Below are 10791 nucleotides of genomic sequence, written 5' to 3'. Positions count from 1 at the left end.
AAGAAATACACTTACCTTTAGCACAATTATTATAACCCCCGAGTCTGTACCCCGAATGACATACAGTGCTTACGACCCCAAAGGACAACAATCTAACGCATGACTGATATCTGCTATGAGTACTGTGTAATAATACTATAATGAATGTAGAAAAATAGGCTGAAATGCCATAAGGTTCAAAACCTGAAATACTGATAAAGAATACCAACTAAAATAATAATTTGTACAACTAAATACTATCTGAAAGTCTAGTCTGAAAGCCTATATCTATCTGAATATGGAGTTGATGTAAAAAGTCCCCAACTAAATCTAACTACATAAATAAACTGAATACTGAAATAATAAAATGATATGATAACTTTGTCCTCAAACTATGAGGACTCACGACTAAGTCTGCTACTGATAGTCTGGTTTGCTAAGTATGTCAGGAGCCCATGCATCTGAACTTTTGATATAAAACATCATAGTGCAAAAGAAAAGGTAGTGTCATTAGTTTGAATATACTGGTATGCTAAGTGAGGTAGGCTAATATGCAAGGGTTTATATGCATAAATAATAACTAATTGAATATCATGAATACGACTGAATGAGAATACATGTATAATTGAAACTAATGAAACACTGATTATACAATACTATGCACATATCTACATATACTATGTATGAGATCATAGTAACACTAGATACTGAGATCTGATAACTGAATGAATGATATCTGAGTTTACTGATAATGGTATTACTGATAGCTAGCAACTGTTTCTGACAGTCCTGATTCTATAGAACTGAACTGAGTTCTATACTAAGCTGGGTGACAGTGTCTGACAGTTCTGATTTAATAGAACTGAACTGAGTTCTATACTATGACTGAAACTATGGGAAATAATCATATAACTGACATGCCCCTTCTCTGAATTAATTTGGAGTTCAACTTGTAGCCCCAGTTGGAAGGGTGTCAGTACCATGCCATGGGTAAAGACAAATGTTAAGTCACCCTCATCTGGTAGGTGCTTTGAATGAGAATGGTGGTATCCTCAACTGGCAGGTTGAAAACCCCATCAATCCTCATCTAGCAGGTTGATGTCTCAACCTACGCTGGCTATGTAGTTCTAGAATGAAAGGACTTTTTCTAAGGATCACACCCTCTGCTAGCAAGTGAGTCCCCATCCTTGGGTTTACTCGGTGCTGAATCCTACTCCTAAACGAATAGATAATGAAGTGATTTCTAAACTATTCTAGACTAGGCTAAACTATTAATGATCGTGTTAACTGACTAAACTGGACTGAGTTTATTGAGTACTGTAACTTCTGGCGCATTTTGAGTTCTATTTACTGAATGGATATACTAAGTTCTGTACTCACTGAAAGCTACTGTATGTGATATTACTGAGACTATTCTAAAGCTACTATAATTCTAGGTAAATAGCTATATTGTTGAGTATTGGATACCCCAGGACTCGATAGCATGGAAAATAAAGCATAGCATGATCTTGAAAAGCATTACAATTTTCATAACTCATTCATAAAGACATTTTATTAAACACTTGTAAGATATAAGCTTGCACATATGCTAGCATGTCATGATTTCCCCGTTTAATCCACAAGAGCAATTTATCAAACACTTGGGAAATATAATCTATGCACATAGTACTAATCAACATGTAGGCATTATGATTTTCAACCCCAACTCACAAATTCAAGGGCTTTAATATGAATTCATATAATACTACACACATGTCATAAAAAATCAATAAGAATCTTGTAATAAATTATGAATTAGAAACTCAATTAACATCATAATCATGAATACATTCAAGATTAATAAGAAATTCATGAAATCAATAAACTTAATATTTTAAAAGAGGTTCTTAAACTCCAAGGGTGGAAGGAAACCTTGGATGAACACCTAACATCCGTTGGTGCTTGAATTCCTGAAGATTGATGGTAAATTCATGGATTTTGATCTTGACATAGATAGGTTAGGATTTACTCTTACAAGAGTTTGAGAGAAAGCAAGAGTATTTTTCTTATTAAGGGATGAATCTCGTGTTTTTGAAGCTGATTAAGGGTAGAAAAATGACCCGAATACCCCTATGGATGCGGGCTTTTAATGATTGAAAGCGTGCCTACAGACTTGCAGATCGAAGCACCACATCAATGGCATCAACGCAATGATGAATTGGCTGTATCAATTTCATGTTGGTTTATTAGAATTGCTCTGAAGACTGGGAGAAAATTATTTGTCGATGTGATGAGCGATGTGACGTATCGAGATCACATTGACCCACTTATTTGATCACCTAAACATGGTTCAAATAAGGTTTGAAAAATCTAAAACACACCCGATATTACCTACTAACACTCCCGATCATGAATAAACCTAAAAATTGATACTTTAAGGTCATATGGGTCCTGAAATAGGATCTTCAACTTATGAAGGCTAAAATACTTCTTACTATAAATGCTTAGCTTAAATTTTTAATTGTGGGACCTCTTTTTAAGCTTTAATAGACCGAGTTAATCATAGAATTTTATGGGATCTTACAATATCTCCCCCTTGGGAACATTTGTCCTCGAATGAGACTGAATAAGTTTAGAAACACTGATAGACTGAGCTTACACACTGAACATGCATATCTGATGCATAGAATACCTGACTGAAACTACTGTTAAGCTGATTTTTCAAACTAAATATGCAAATCTTATGCATGAGTACATGTTTGAACTGATTCATGAATGCATGACTATCATGAAGATGATATGCAATGGTAATGAATACCAAATTTGTAACTGTAACTAAACATGGAATTGAGAAAATCTAAGAAAGACTGCTATCTTGAGCTGAGTTTGTGTTTGTAGAGACAGCTAAAGAACATTGACTAGAGGGACTTCTTTTTTCCTTAGTCTGAAAACCTGATGATCGAGGATTTCTACTGGATATCTTCATAAGAGAGACAGTTTTGAACATCTATACCCTCTAATGGGACTATAACTGCTGGGTGTCCTATGCATTTCTTAAGTAAGGAGACATGAAACACTGTGTGTACTGAAGATAAATCTGCAGGCAACTCAAGCTCGTAAACTACCTTTTTGAAATGGCTAAGAATTCAGTGAGGACTAATATATGAGGGACTTATCTTCCCCTTCTTGCCAAACTTCTTCACCTCTTTCATAGGAGAGATTTTCAAATACACATAGCTGCCAATCTCAAATTTAAGATCCTTTCTTCACATATCTGCACATAATTTCTATTGGTTTTGAGTTGTCTTAAGCCTTTCCCTGATCAACTAAAATTTTTTGAAGGTATCAAATACCAAGTTAGGCCCTACCACTGCGGCCTTACCCACTTCAAACTAACAAATGAGAGATCTACATATCCTCTCATAAAGCACTTCAAATAGAGCCATCTGAATACTAGAATGATAACTATTATTATATGTTAACTTAATCAAAGGAAATAGGTCATCTAAACTACCCTTAAAGTCAATGGCATACACCATTAACATATCTTCCAAATTCAGGGTGGTCCTTTCTGCTGGACCATCTGTCTGAGCGTGAAAGGATGTATTGAGGTTAAATTAGGTACCAAGACCCTTTTAGAAGGCTTTCCAAAAGAGAGAGGTGAACTGCGTACCTCTATCTGAGATGATAGATAACAAAACACTGTGCAATCTGACCAATAATCTAAGATAAAGCTTGGGATAATTCTCGACTAAATAAGAGGTATGAACTGGTAAGAAATAAGCTAATTTGGTCATCCTATCCACAATGACCCAAATTGAATCATGCTGATGACGAGTACGGGGCAAACCCATCACAAATTCCATGTTCACTTTCTCCCACTTCTACGTGGGAATACTAAACTCCCTCATAGATCAACTGGGATTCTGATGCTCTATCTTAATCTGCTGACATATTAAGCACCTATCCATAAACTCTGCAATCTCTCTTCATCTCACTCCACCAATAGATCTTCTGCAAATCACAATACATTTTAGTGTCCCCTAGATAAATAGAGTAACGCTCACCATGCGCTTCTGCAAGAATTCATTGCCTTAAGTCATATACACATGGCACAAATAGGCGAACCTAGCAATGTAACGCACCATCTCCCCCTTGGGAGAAAACCTCTACTTTCTAATATCTGATTGACTCTTTCAACTTGACTAATCTGGGATCTCTATCCTGCTTTTCCTTTTCTTTGGTCACTAGAGATGATTCTAAATTGTTCTGCTCCCACATAATTCCCTCTACTAAATCGACTAAGCAGACACCTAGTCGGGCAAATTGATAAACTTCCTGAACTAACTTCTTCTTATTATCCTCCACATGAGCAACACTACTTATAGAAATCCTATTGAGAGTATCAACTACTACATTGGCTTTGCCCAGATGATACAAGATGCTCATATCATAGTCCTTCAACAACTATAACCACCTTCTCTGACGTAGGTTCATATCTTTCTGAGAGAACATATACTGAAGGCTTTTATGGTCTATGAACACATCTACATGTACCCCATACAAATAATGCCTCCAAATCTTTAAGGCAAATACAATTGCTGCTAAATCAAGACTATGAGTTGGATAATTCTTTTAATGGGGCTTAAGCTGTCTAAAGGAACAGGCTATGACCTTACCTCTCTACATCAAAACACACCCCAAACCAACTCTGGAAGCATCACAATATACCACAAACCCATCTGTACCATCTGGTAGAGTCAAAATTGAGGTTGTAGTGAGTCGAGTCTTCAACTCCTAAAAACTCTTCTCAGAAGAATTTGACCACTGGAATTTGACTTTCTTCTAATTTAATCTGGACATTAGGGAAGCAATAGACAAAAATCCTTTAACAAACCATTAGTAATAGCCAGCCAAATCCAAGAAACTCATAATATCTAATGGAGAGATGGGTCTGGGATAGTTTCTCACTGCTTCAGTCATTTGAGGATCCACTCTAATGCCATCACTAGAAACTATATGGCCAAGGAAAGATACTGACGTTGGACAAAATTTACACTTACTAAATTTGGAGAACAACTGATGGGCTCTGAGGATCTGTAACACTATTCTGAGATGGTCTGCATGTTCATGTTCACTGTGGGAGTAGATAAGATGTCATCAATAAAGACTATGATGAACATGTTCAAGTACTGCTTGAACATGCAGTTCATCAAGTCCATGAAGGCTGCTGAAGCATTGGTAAGACCAAATGACATGAATAAGATTTCGAAGTGTCCATACCAAGTTCTGAAGGCTATTTTTCAAATATCACATTCTCTGACCCTAAACTGATAATACCTTAATCTGAGGTCTGTTTTAGAGAAGTAACTAGCACCCTAAAGTTGGTCAAACAAGTCATCAATTTTGGGAAGTAGATACTTTTTCTTGACTGTGACTCTATATAACTGACGGTAGTCTATACACAACCTGAGAGAACGATCTTTCTTATGTATAAATAAAACTGGTGCACCCTAAGAGGATAGAGTGAGTCTGATGAGTACCTTATTTAGGAGATCCTTTAACTGTTACTTTAATCCTTTTAGTTCTATTGAAGCCATTCTGTATGGCAGAATAGAGTTAGATTGAGTATCTAGAAGAAGGTCGATTTTGAAGTCAATTTCCCTTTTAAGAGAAACTCCAAAAAGATCTTTAGGAAACACAAGTAGGAATTCATATACTGATGATACTAAGCCAAGATTAGGGGTCTATGAACCAGAGTCTTGGACTAGAATGAGATGATAGACATATCCCTTTGATATTATTTTTCTCGCCCTAAGGTAAGAAATAAGCTGATGCTTAAGTGCTGAAGTACTACACCCCCATTCAAGGACAGGTTTATTTGAAAACTAAAAATGGACAATTCAATTTTTGCAGTCAACTGAAGCATAGCATGAATGAAGCAAATCCATGATGAGAATGACATCAAAATCTATCATCTCAAATTCTACTAAGTCTGCTAAAGTGACTTTTTGAGATACCTTAATCAGATAGTTTCTATATCCCCATCAGGCTATGATAGATTTACCAACTAGGGTAAATATTGAGAAAGGCTCTACTAGGATTTTAGGACTGACTCTGAAGTTAACAACTATTTAAGGATTTATAAAGGATAAAGAAACAACTGGGTCTAACAAATCATAAACATGTAAATGATAAACTTGTAACGTACCAGTGACCATATCAGGAGAACTTTCTGACTCTTGTTGGGATTGAAGTGCATAGAGTTTGTTTGGGCACTGCCCACTCGTGGGAATGAAAAGGTACCCTACTGATTCGAGTGACCAGACTATGCTGAAGGATGATTATACTAACCATGAGAACCTGACTGAGGACAATCTCTAACTCTGTGGCCTGGGTTGCCATATCTAAAGCATACATCACTGCCAGCCCTGCAGACACCCTAGTGGTTTCTTCCATATTTCTGTCACAAGGGATTCATTCGGGCACTGCTAATACTACTCTGAGGTTTAGGGCGCGGTGCCCTATCTTTATTTCCATCTCTAAATTTCAGCAGTGGAGTACTGGTTGAGGATGGAGCTGGAATGGAAGATTTTAGGCGGAACTGAGAATGATTTCCACCCTTTGACTTAGGTAGAGTGAAGTTGAAGCTACCTATTTTAGTTCTCTTATTCTCCAACTCCATCTCTCTATTCTTTGCCTTCTCTATCTACTGAGCATAGACCATAATCCTAGATATGTCTATCTCCTTAATCAGCATTGTGGTCTTACACTCCTTGACCATACTATTAGACACGCTAGACACAAACTTACTCCTCTTAGATTTGCTATATGCTACCACATAAGGAGCTTATCTGGCTAGCTGAGTAAACTTGAGAGAATAATCTTTGACTATTATACTACCCTACTTTAGATTAGTAAACTCCAATACCTTTGCTTACCTTAACTCTAGTAGGAAGAACTTATCCTGAAAACTAGTGGCAAACAACTCCCATTTACGAGCCTTGCTTCTGTGACCCTCTATGCCTTCCACTGCTTGAACCATGAGTAAGACACATACTACAACTGATATACGTCTAATTCATCACTCTCACTAGCTATCACCCTCATAATATCTATAACTTTTTGCACCTGATCATAGAATTCTTGTGGGTCCTTATCTGACTTAGACCCGATACAAGCTGGAGGGTTCATTTGAGTGAAGTCCCAAATTCTGGCTGCAGTAGTATTATACACTGGGTTTGCTAAAACAGAAGCTAGTCGTTCATTCTGGGATGCCACAGAACGAGCTAGATTGGTTAAACCTGCTCTGAATTTTGTGTGGGAGATATGCTCATCCAGAGGATCTGCCTAAATGGGCGGAGGTGCTAGCTGATTTCCTGTTCTCCTTCCATTGTTCTTTTTAGGAGGAAAGTTCTATAAATGGAAGTAATAAATGGATTAGACTGAGACTGTAACTTGAGCTCATGCTCACTCGCATGCTATGTTTCTTTACGTAAAAGTGCCTCATAGCCGCTTGTCCATAAGTTTGGCATGCTATAAAACCATGCACAACACTCTACTAGAAGTGGCTTTCAGACTTCCTAGGAATCTATTGAACCTTAGGCTCTGATACCAAGTTTGTAATGTCCTAAGTCTGTACCTCGGACACCACACGGTGCTTATGCCCCTGAAGTACCACAAACTAACCCATGAATGATATTTATTGTGAGTATTGAGTAACAATACTATAATAAATGTGGGAAACTAGGCTAAAAATCCATAAGGTTCAAAACCTGAAATACTGATAAAGAATACCAACTAAAATAATAATTTGTACAACTGAATACTGTCTAAAATTCTAGTCTGAAAGCCTCTATCTATCTAAATATAGAGTTGATGGGATAAGTCCCCAACTAACTCCGACTATTGAAATAAAAAAAATACTAAAATAATGAAATGATATGATAACTTTGTCCTCGAACTATGAGGACTCATCACTAAGTCTGCTGCTGATAGTTTGAGCTGCTATGTGCGGTCAGGAGCCCGTGCGTCTAATCCTATCATATAAAACATCATAGCAAAAAATAAAAGGTATGCATTAGTACTTTGAATGTACTGGTATACTAAGTGAGGTAGGATGATATGCAAGGGTTCATATTCATGAACAACAACTAACTGAATAGATTGAATATGACTGAATGATAGTACATGTATAACTAAAACTAATGAAACAGTGATTATACAATACTGTGCATATGTCTACATATAGTATGTCTGAGATAATAGTAACACTGGATACTGAGTTTTGATAACTGAATGATTGATAATGAGTGTACTGATAATGATATTACTGATAGTTGGCTAACTATTTCTGATAGTTTTTATTCTATAAAACTAAACTGAGTTCTACACTGAGCTAGGTAACTGTGTCTGACAGTACTGATTCTATGGAATTGAACTGAGTTCTATACTAAGACTAAGACTAAAACTGTGGGAAGTAATCATCTAACTGACATGCCCCTTCTCTGAACGGATTTGGGGTACAACCTATAACCCCAGTTGGAAGAGTGTTAGTACTATGCCACGGGTAAAGAAAAGTGCTGAGTCACCCTTACCTGGCAGGTCCTCTAAATGAGAATGGTGGTACCCTCAACTGGTAGGTAAAATAACTCATCAACCCTCAACTGGTAGGTTGATGTCTCAACCTACTTTGGCTATGTAGTTATGGAATTCAAAGACTACTTCTAAGGATCTCACCTTTTATTGGCAAGTGAGTCCCCATCATTAGGTTCACTCAGTTCAAAATCCTACTTCTAACTGAATAGACACTGAACTAATGTCTAAACTGTTCTAGGCTAGACTGAACTATTACTAATATGTTGACTGACTAAACTGGACTGAGTTCACTAAGTAATGTAATTTATTGAGTGTTTTGAGTTCTATTTGCTGACTGGATATACTGAGTTCTGTACTGACTGAATGCTACTATACGTGACATTACTGAGACTATTCTGAAGCTACTATAATTCTAGGTAAGCAACTAGATTGTCGGGTATTAAATACCCGTAGGACTCGAGGGCATAAAAAGTAAAGGATAGCATGATCTTGAAAAGCATTACAATATTTGTAACTCATTCATAGAGATATTTTATCAAACAGTTGTAAGATATAAGCTTTCACATATGCTAGCATGTCATGATTTCCCTAATTAATCCACATGAGCAATTTATCAAACACTTAGGGAACATAATCTATGCACATAATACTAATCAACATGTAGACATCATGATTTGCAATCCCAACTCACAAATTCAAGGGCTTTAATATGAATTCACATAAAACTACACACATGTCATAATAAATCTACATGAATCTTGTAATAAATCATGAATTAGAAATCCAATTAACATCATAATCGTGAATACATTCAAGATCAACATGGAATTCATGAAATCAATAAACTTCGAGTTTTAAAAGAGGTTCTTGAACTCCAAGAGTAGAAGAAAATCCTTGGATGAACACCTAACAAAACTTGGTGCTTGAATTCCTGAATATTGTTGGTGAATTTCTTAGATCTTGATCTTGACTTTGATAGGGTAGGGTTTGTTCTTGAGAAAATTTAAGAGAAAGTGAGTGTATTTTTCTTATTGAGGGCTGAATCTCATGTTTTTTAGGCTGATTAAGGGTGGGAAAATGACCTAAATACCCCTTTGGATGCAGGCTAGATTAACATTAATTTTCACAATTATTTTCTGATTTGAGGTAAGAATTCACCCTTTTCTTAGTGAATTTTAGTGATTTATTGCTCAAATCTTGAAACATTTAGTGCTTAATTTTAGCCCTAATAGGGTTGGTTTGCACTAATTTTTGTGGGTAATGAATCCTTGAGCTTGTAAGAATGTTGGGTTGGTTTTGAAAATGTAATTTCGATAAGAGGGACCCACATGGGGATTTTTTCTTATTTTTAGACCCGAAGCATAATAGGGAAAGATAGTTTTCATTATTCTTGTATTGATAAGTATAATGTGTTTATGATATCTCAGCATCTTGAAGAGGCTTGTCAAAATGAAAAAGTGGTGATTTAGCAGTTCGTTGAGCTTTCTTTGACGTCGAGGTAGGCTAGGTTTATCCCTTGTTAGAATGAGTTATTTCATAGTAATCTTAAGATATTGTGTTAGATTCGGAGTGGGTTTTACATGTTGAATTAATAAAATGCAAGACTTAGGTTAAGTGAATTATACTACATTTCTCATGTATGGCATGAGAATGCCTTATATAACTAAAGATTAAGTAAAAATGCTCTAGTTACTCAAGCTTATGAAAAATTGTCCTTAGTTTCTTAAACCAATGAAGGTTACCTTTGTTCCATTTGACTTAGTTAAAGTTCTTTAGAAGAATCTCTACCTTAGGGCTATTTGTGGCTTGCTTAACATCTAAGAGTGGATCTAGATAACTTGGACTAGTTTTAGGTAGAAAATGATTTATAATGTATTTTAGGGAGTAAGAAGTGGGCTCTTTGACTCACCTTAATCCACAATCTATGTTAGTTCTGTTGAAATCCTTATATGCTTGTTGAATACCTAGAGAATGTCATTTTGAGAAAATATTGATAAACTTTGATACTTTATGGTTATGTTGGTTAATGTGAGGGTTGACGCCTATTGGTTATACTATTATTTATGCTATTTATGATGCTATTCATGACAATTGATTATATATAAATATATAAAGTTCATGTTCTAAAGATGATTATGCAATTAATTATATACCTGGTTTAAGTCTGAAGGATGATTATGACACTATTAATTATTTATCGATTCAAGTCTGGCTATTGATTAATTTGTGGTTCAA

The sequence above is a fragment of the Capsicum annuum genome, chromosome 7, assembly GCF_002878395.1.
Source record: "Capsicum annuum cultivar UCD-10X-F1 chromosome 7, UCD10Xv1.1, whole genome shotgun sequence".
Lineage (NCBI taxonomy): Eukaryota > Viridiplantae > Streptophyta > Magnoliopsida > Solanales > Solanaceae > Capsicum > Capsicum annuum.
Note: the sequence above shows the minus strand (reverse complement) of the source record.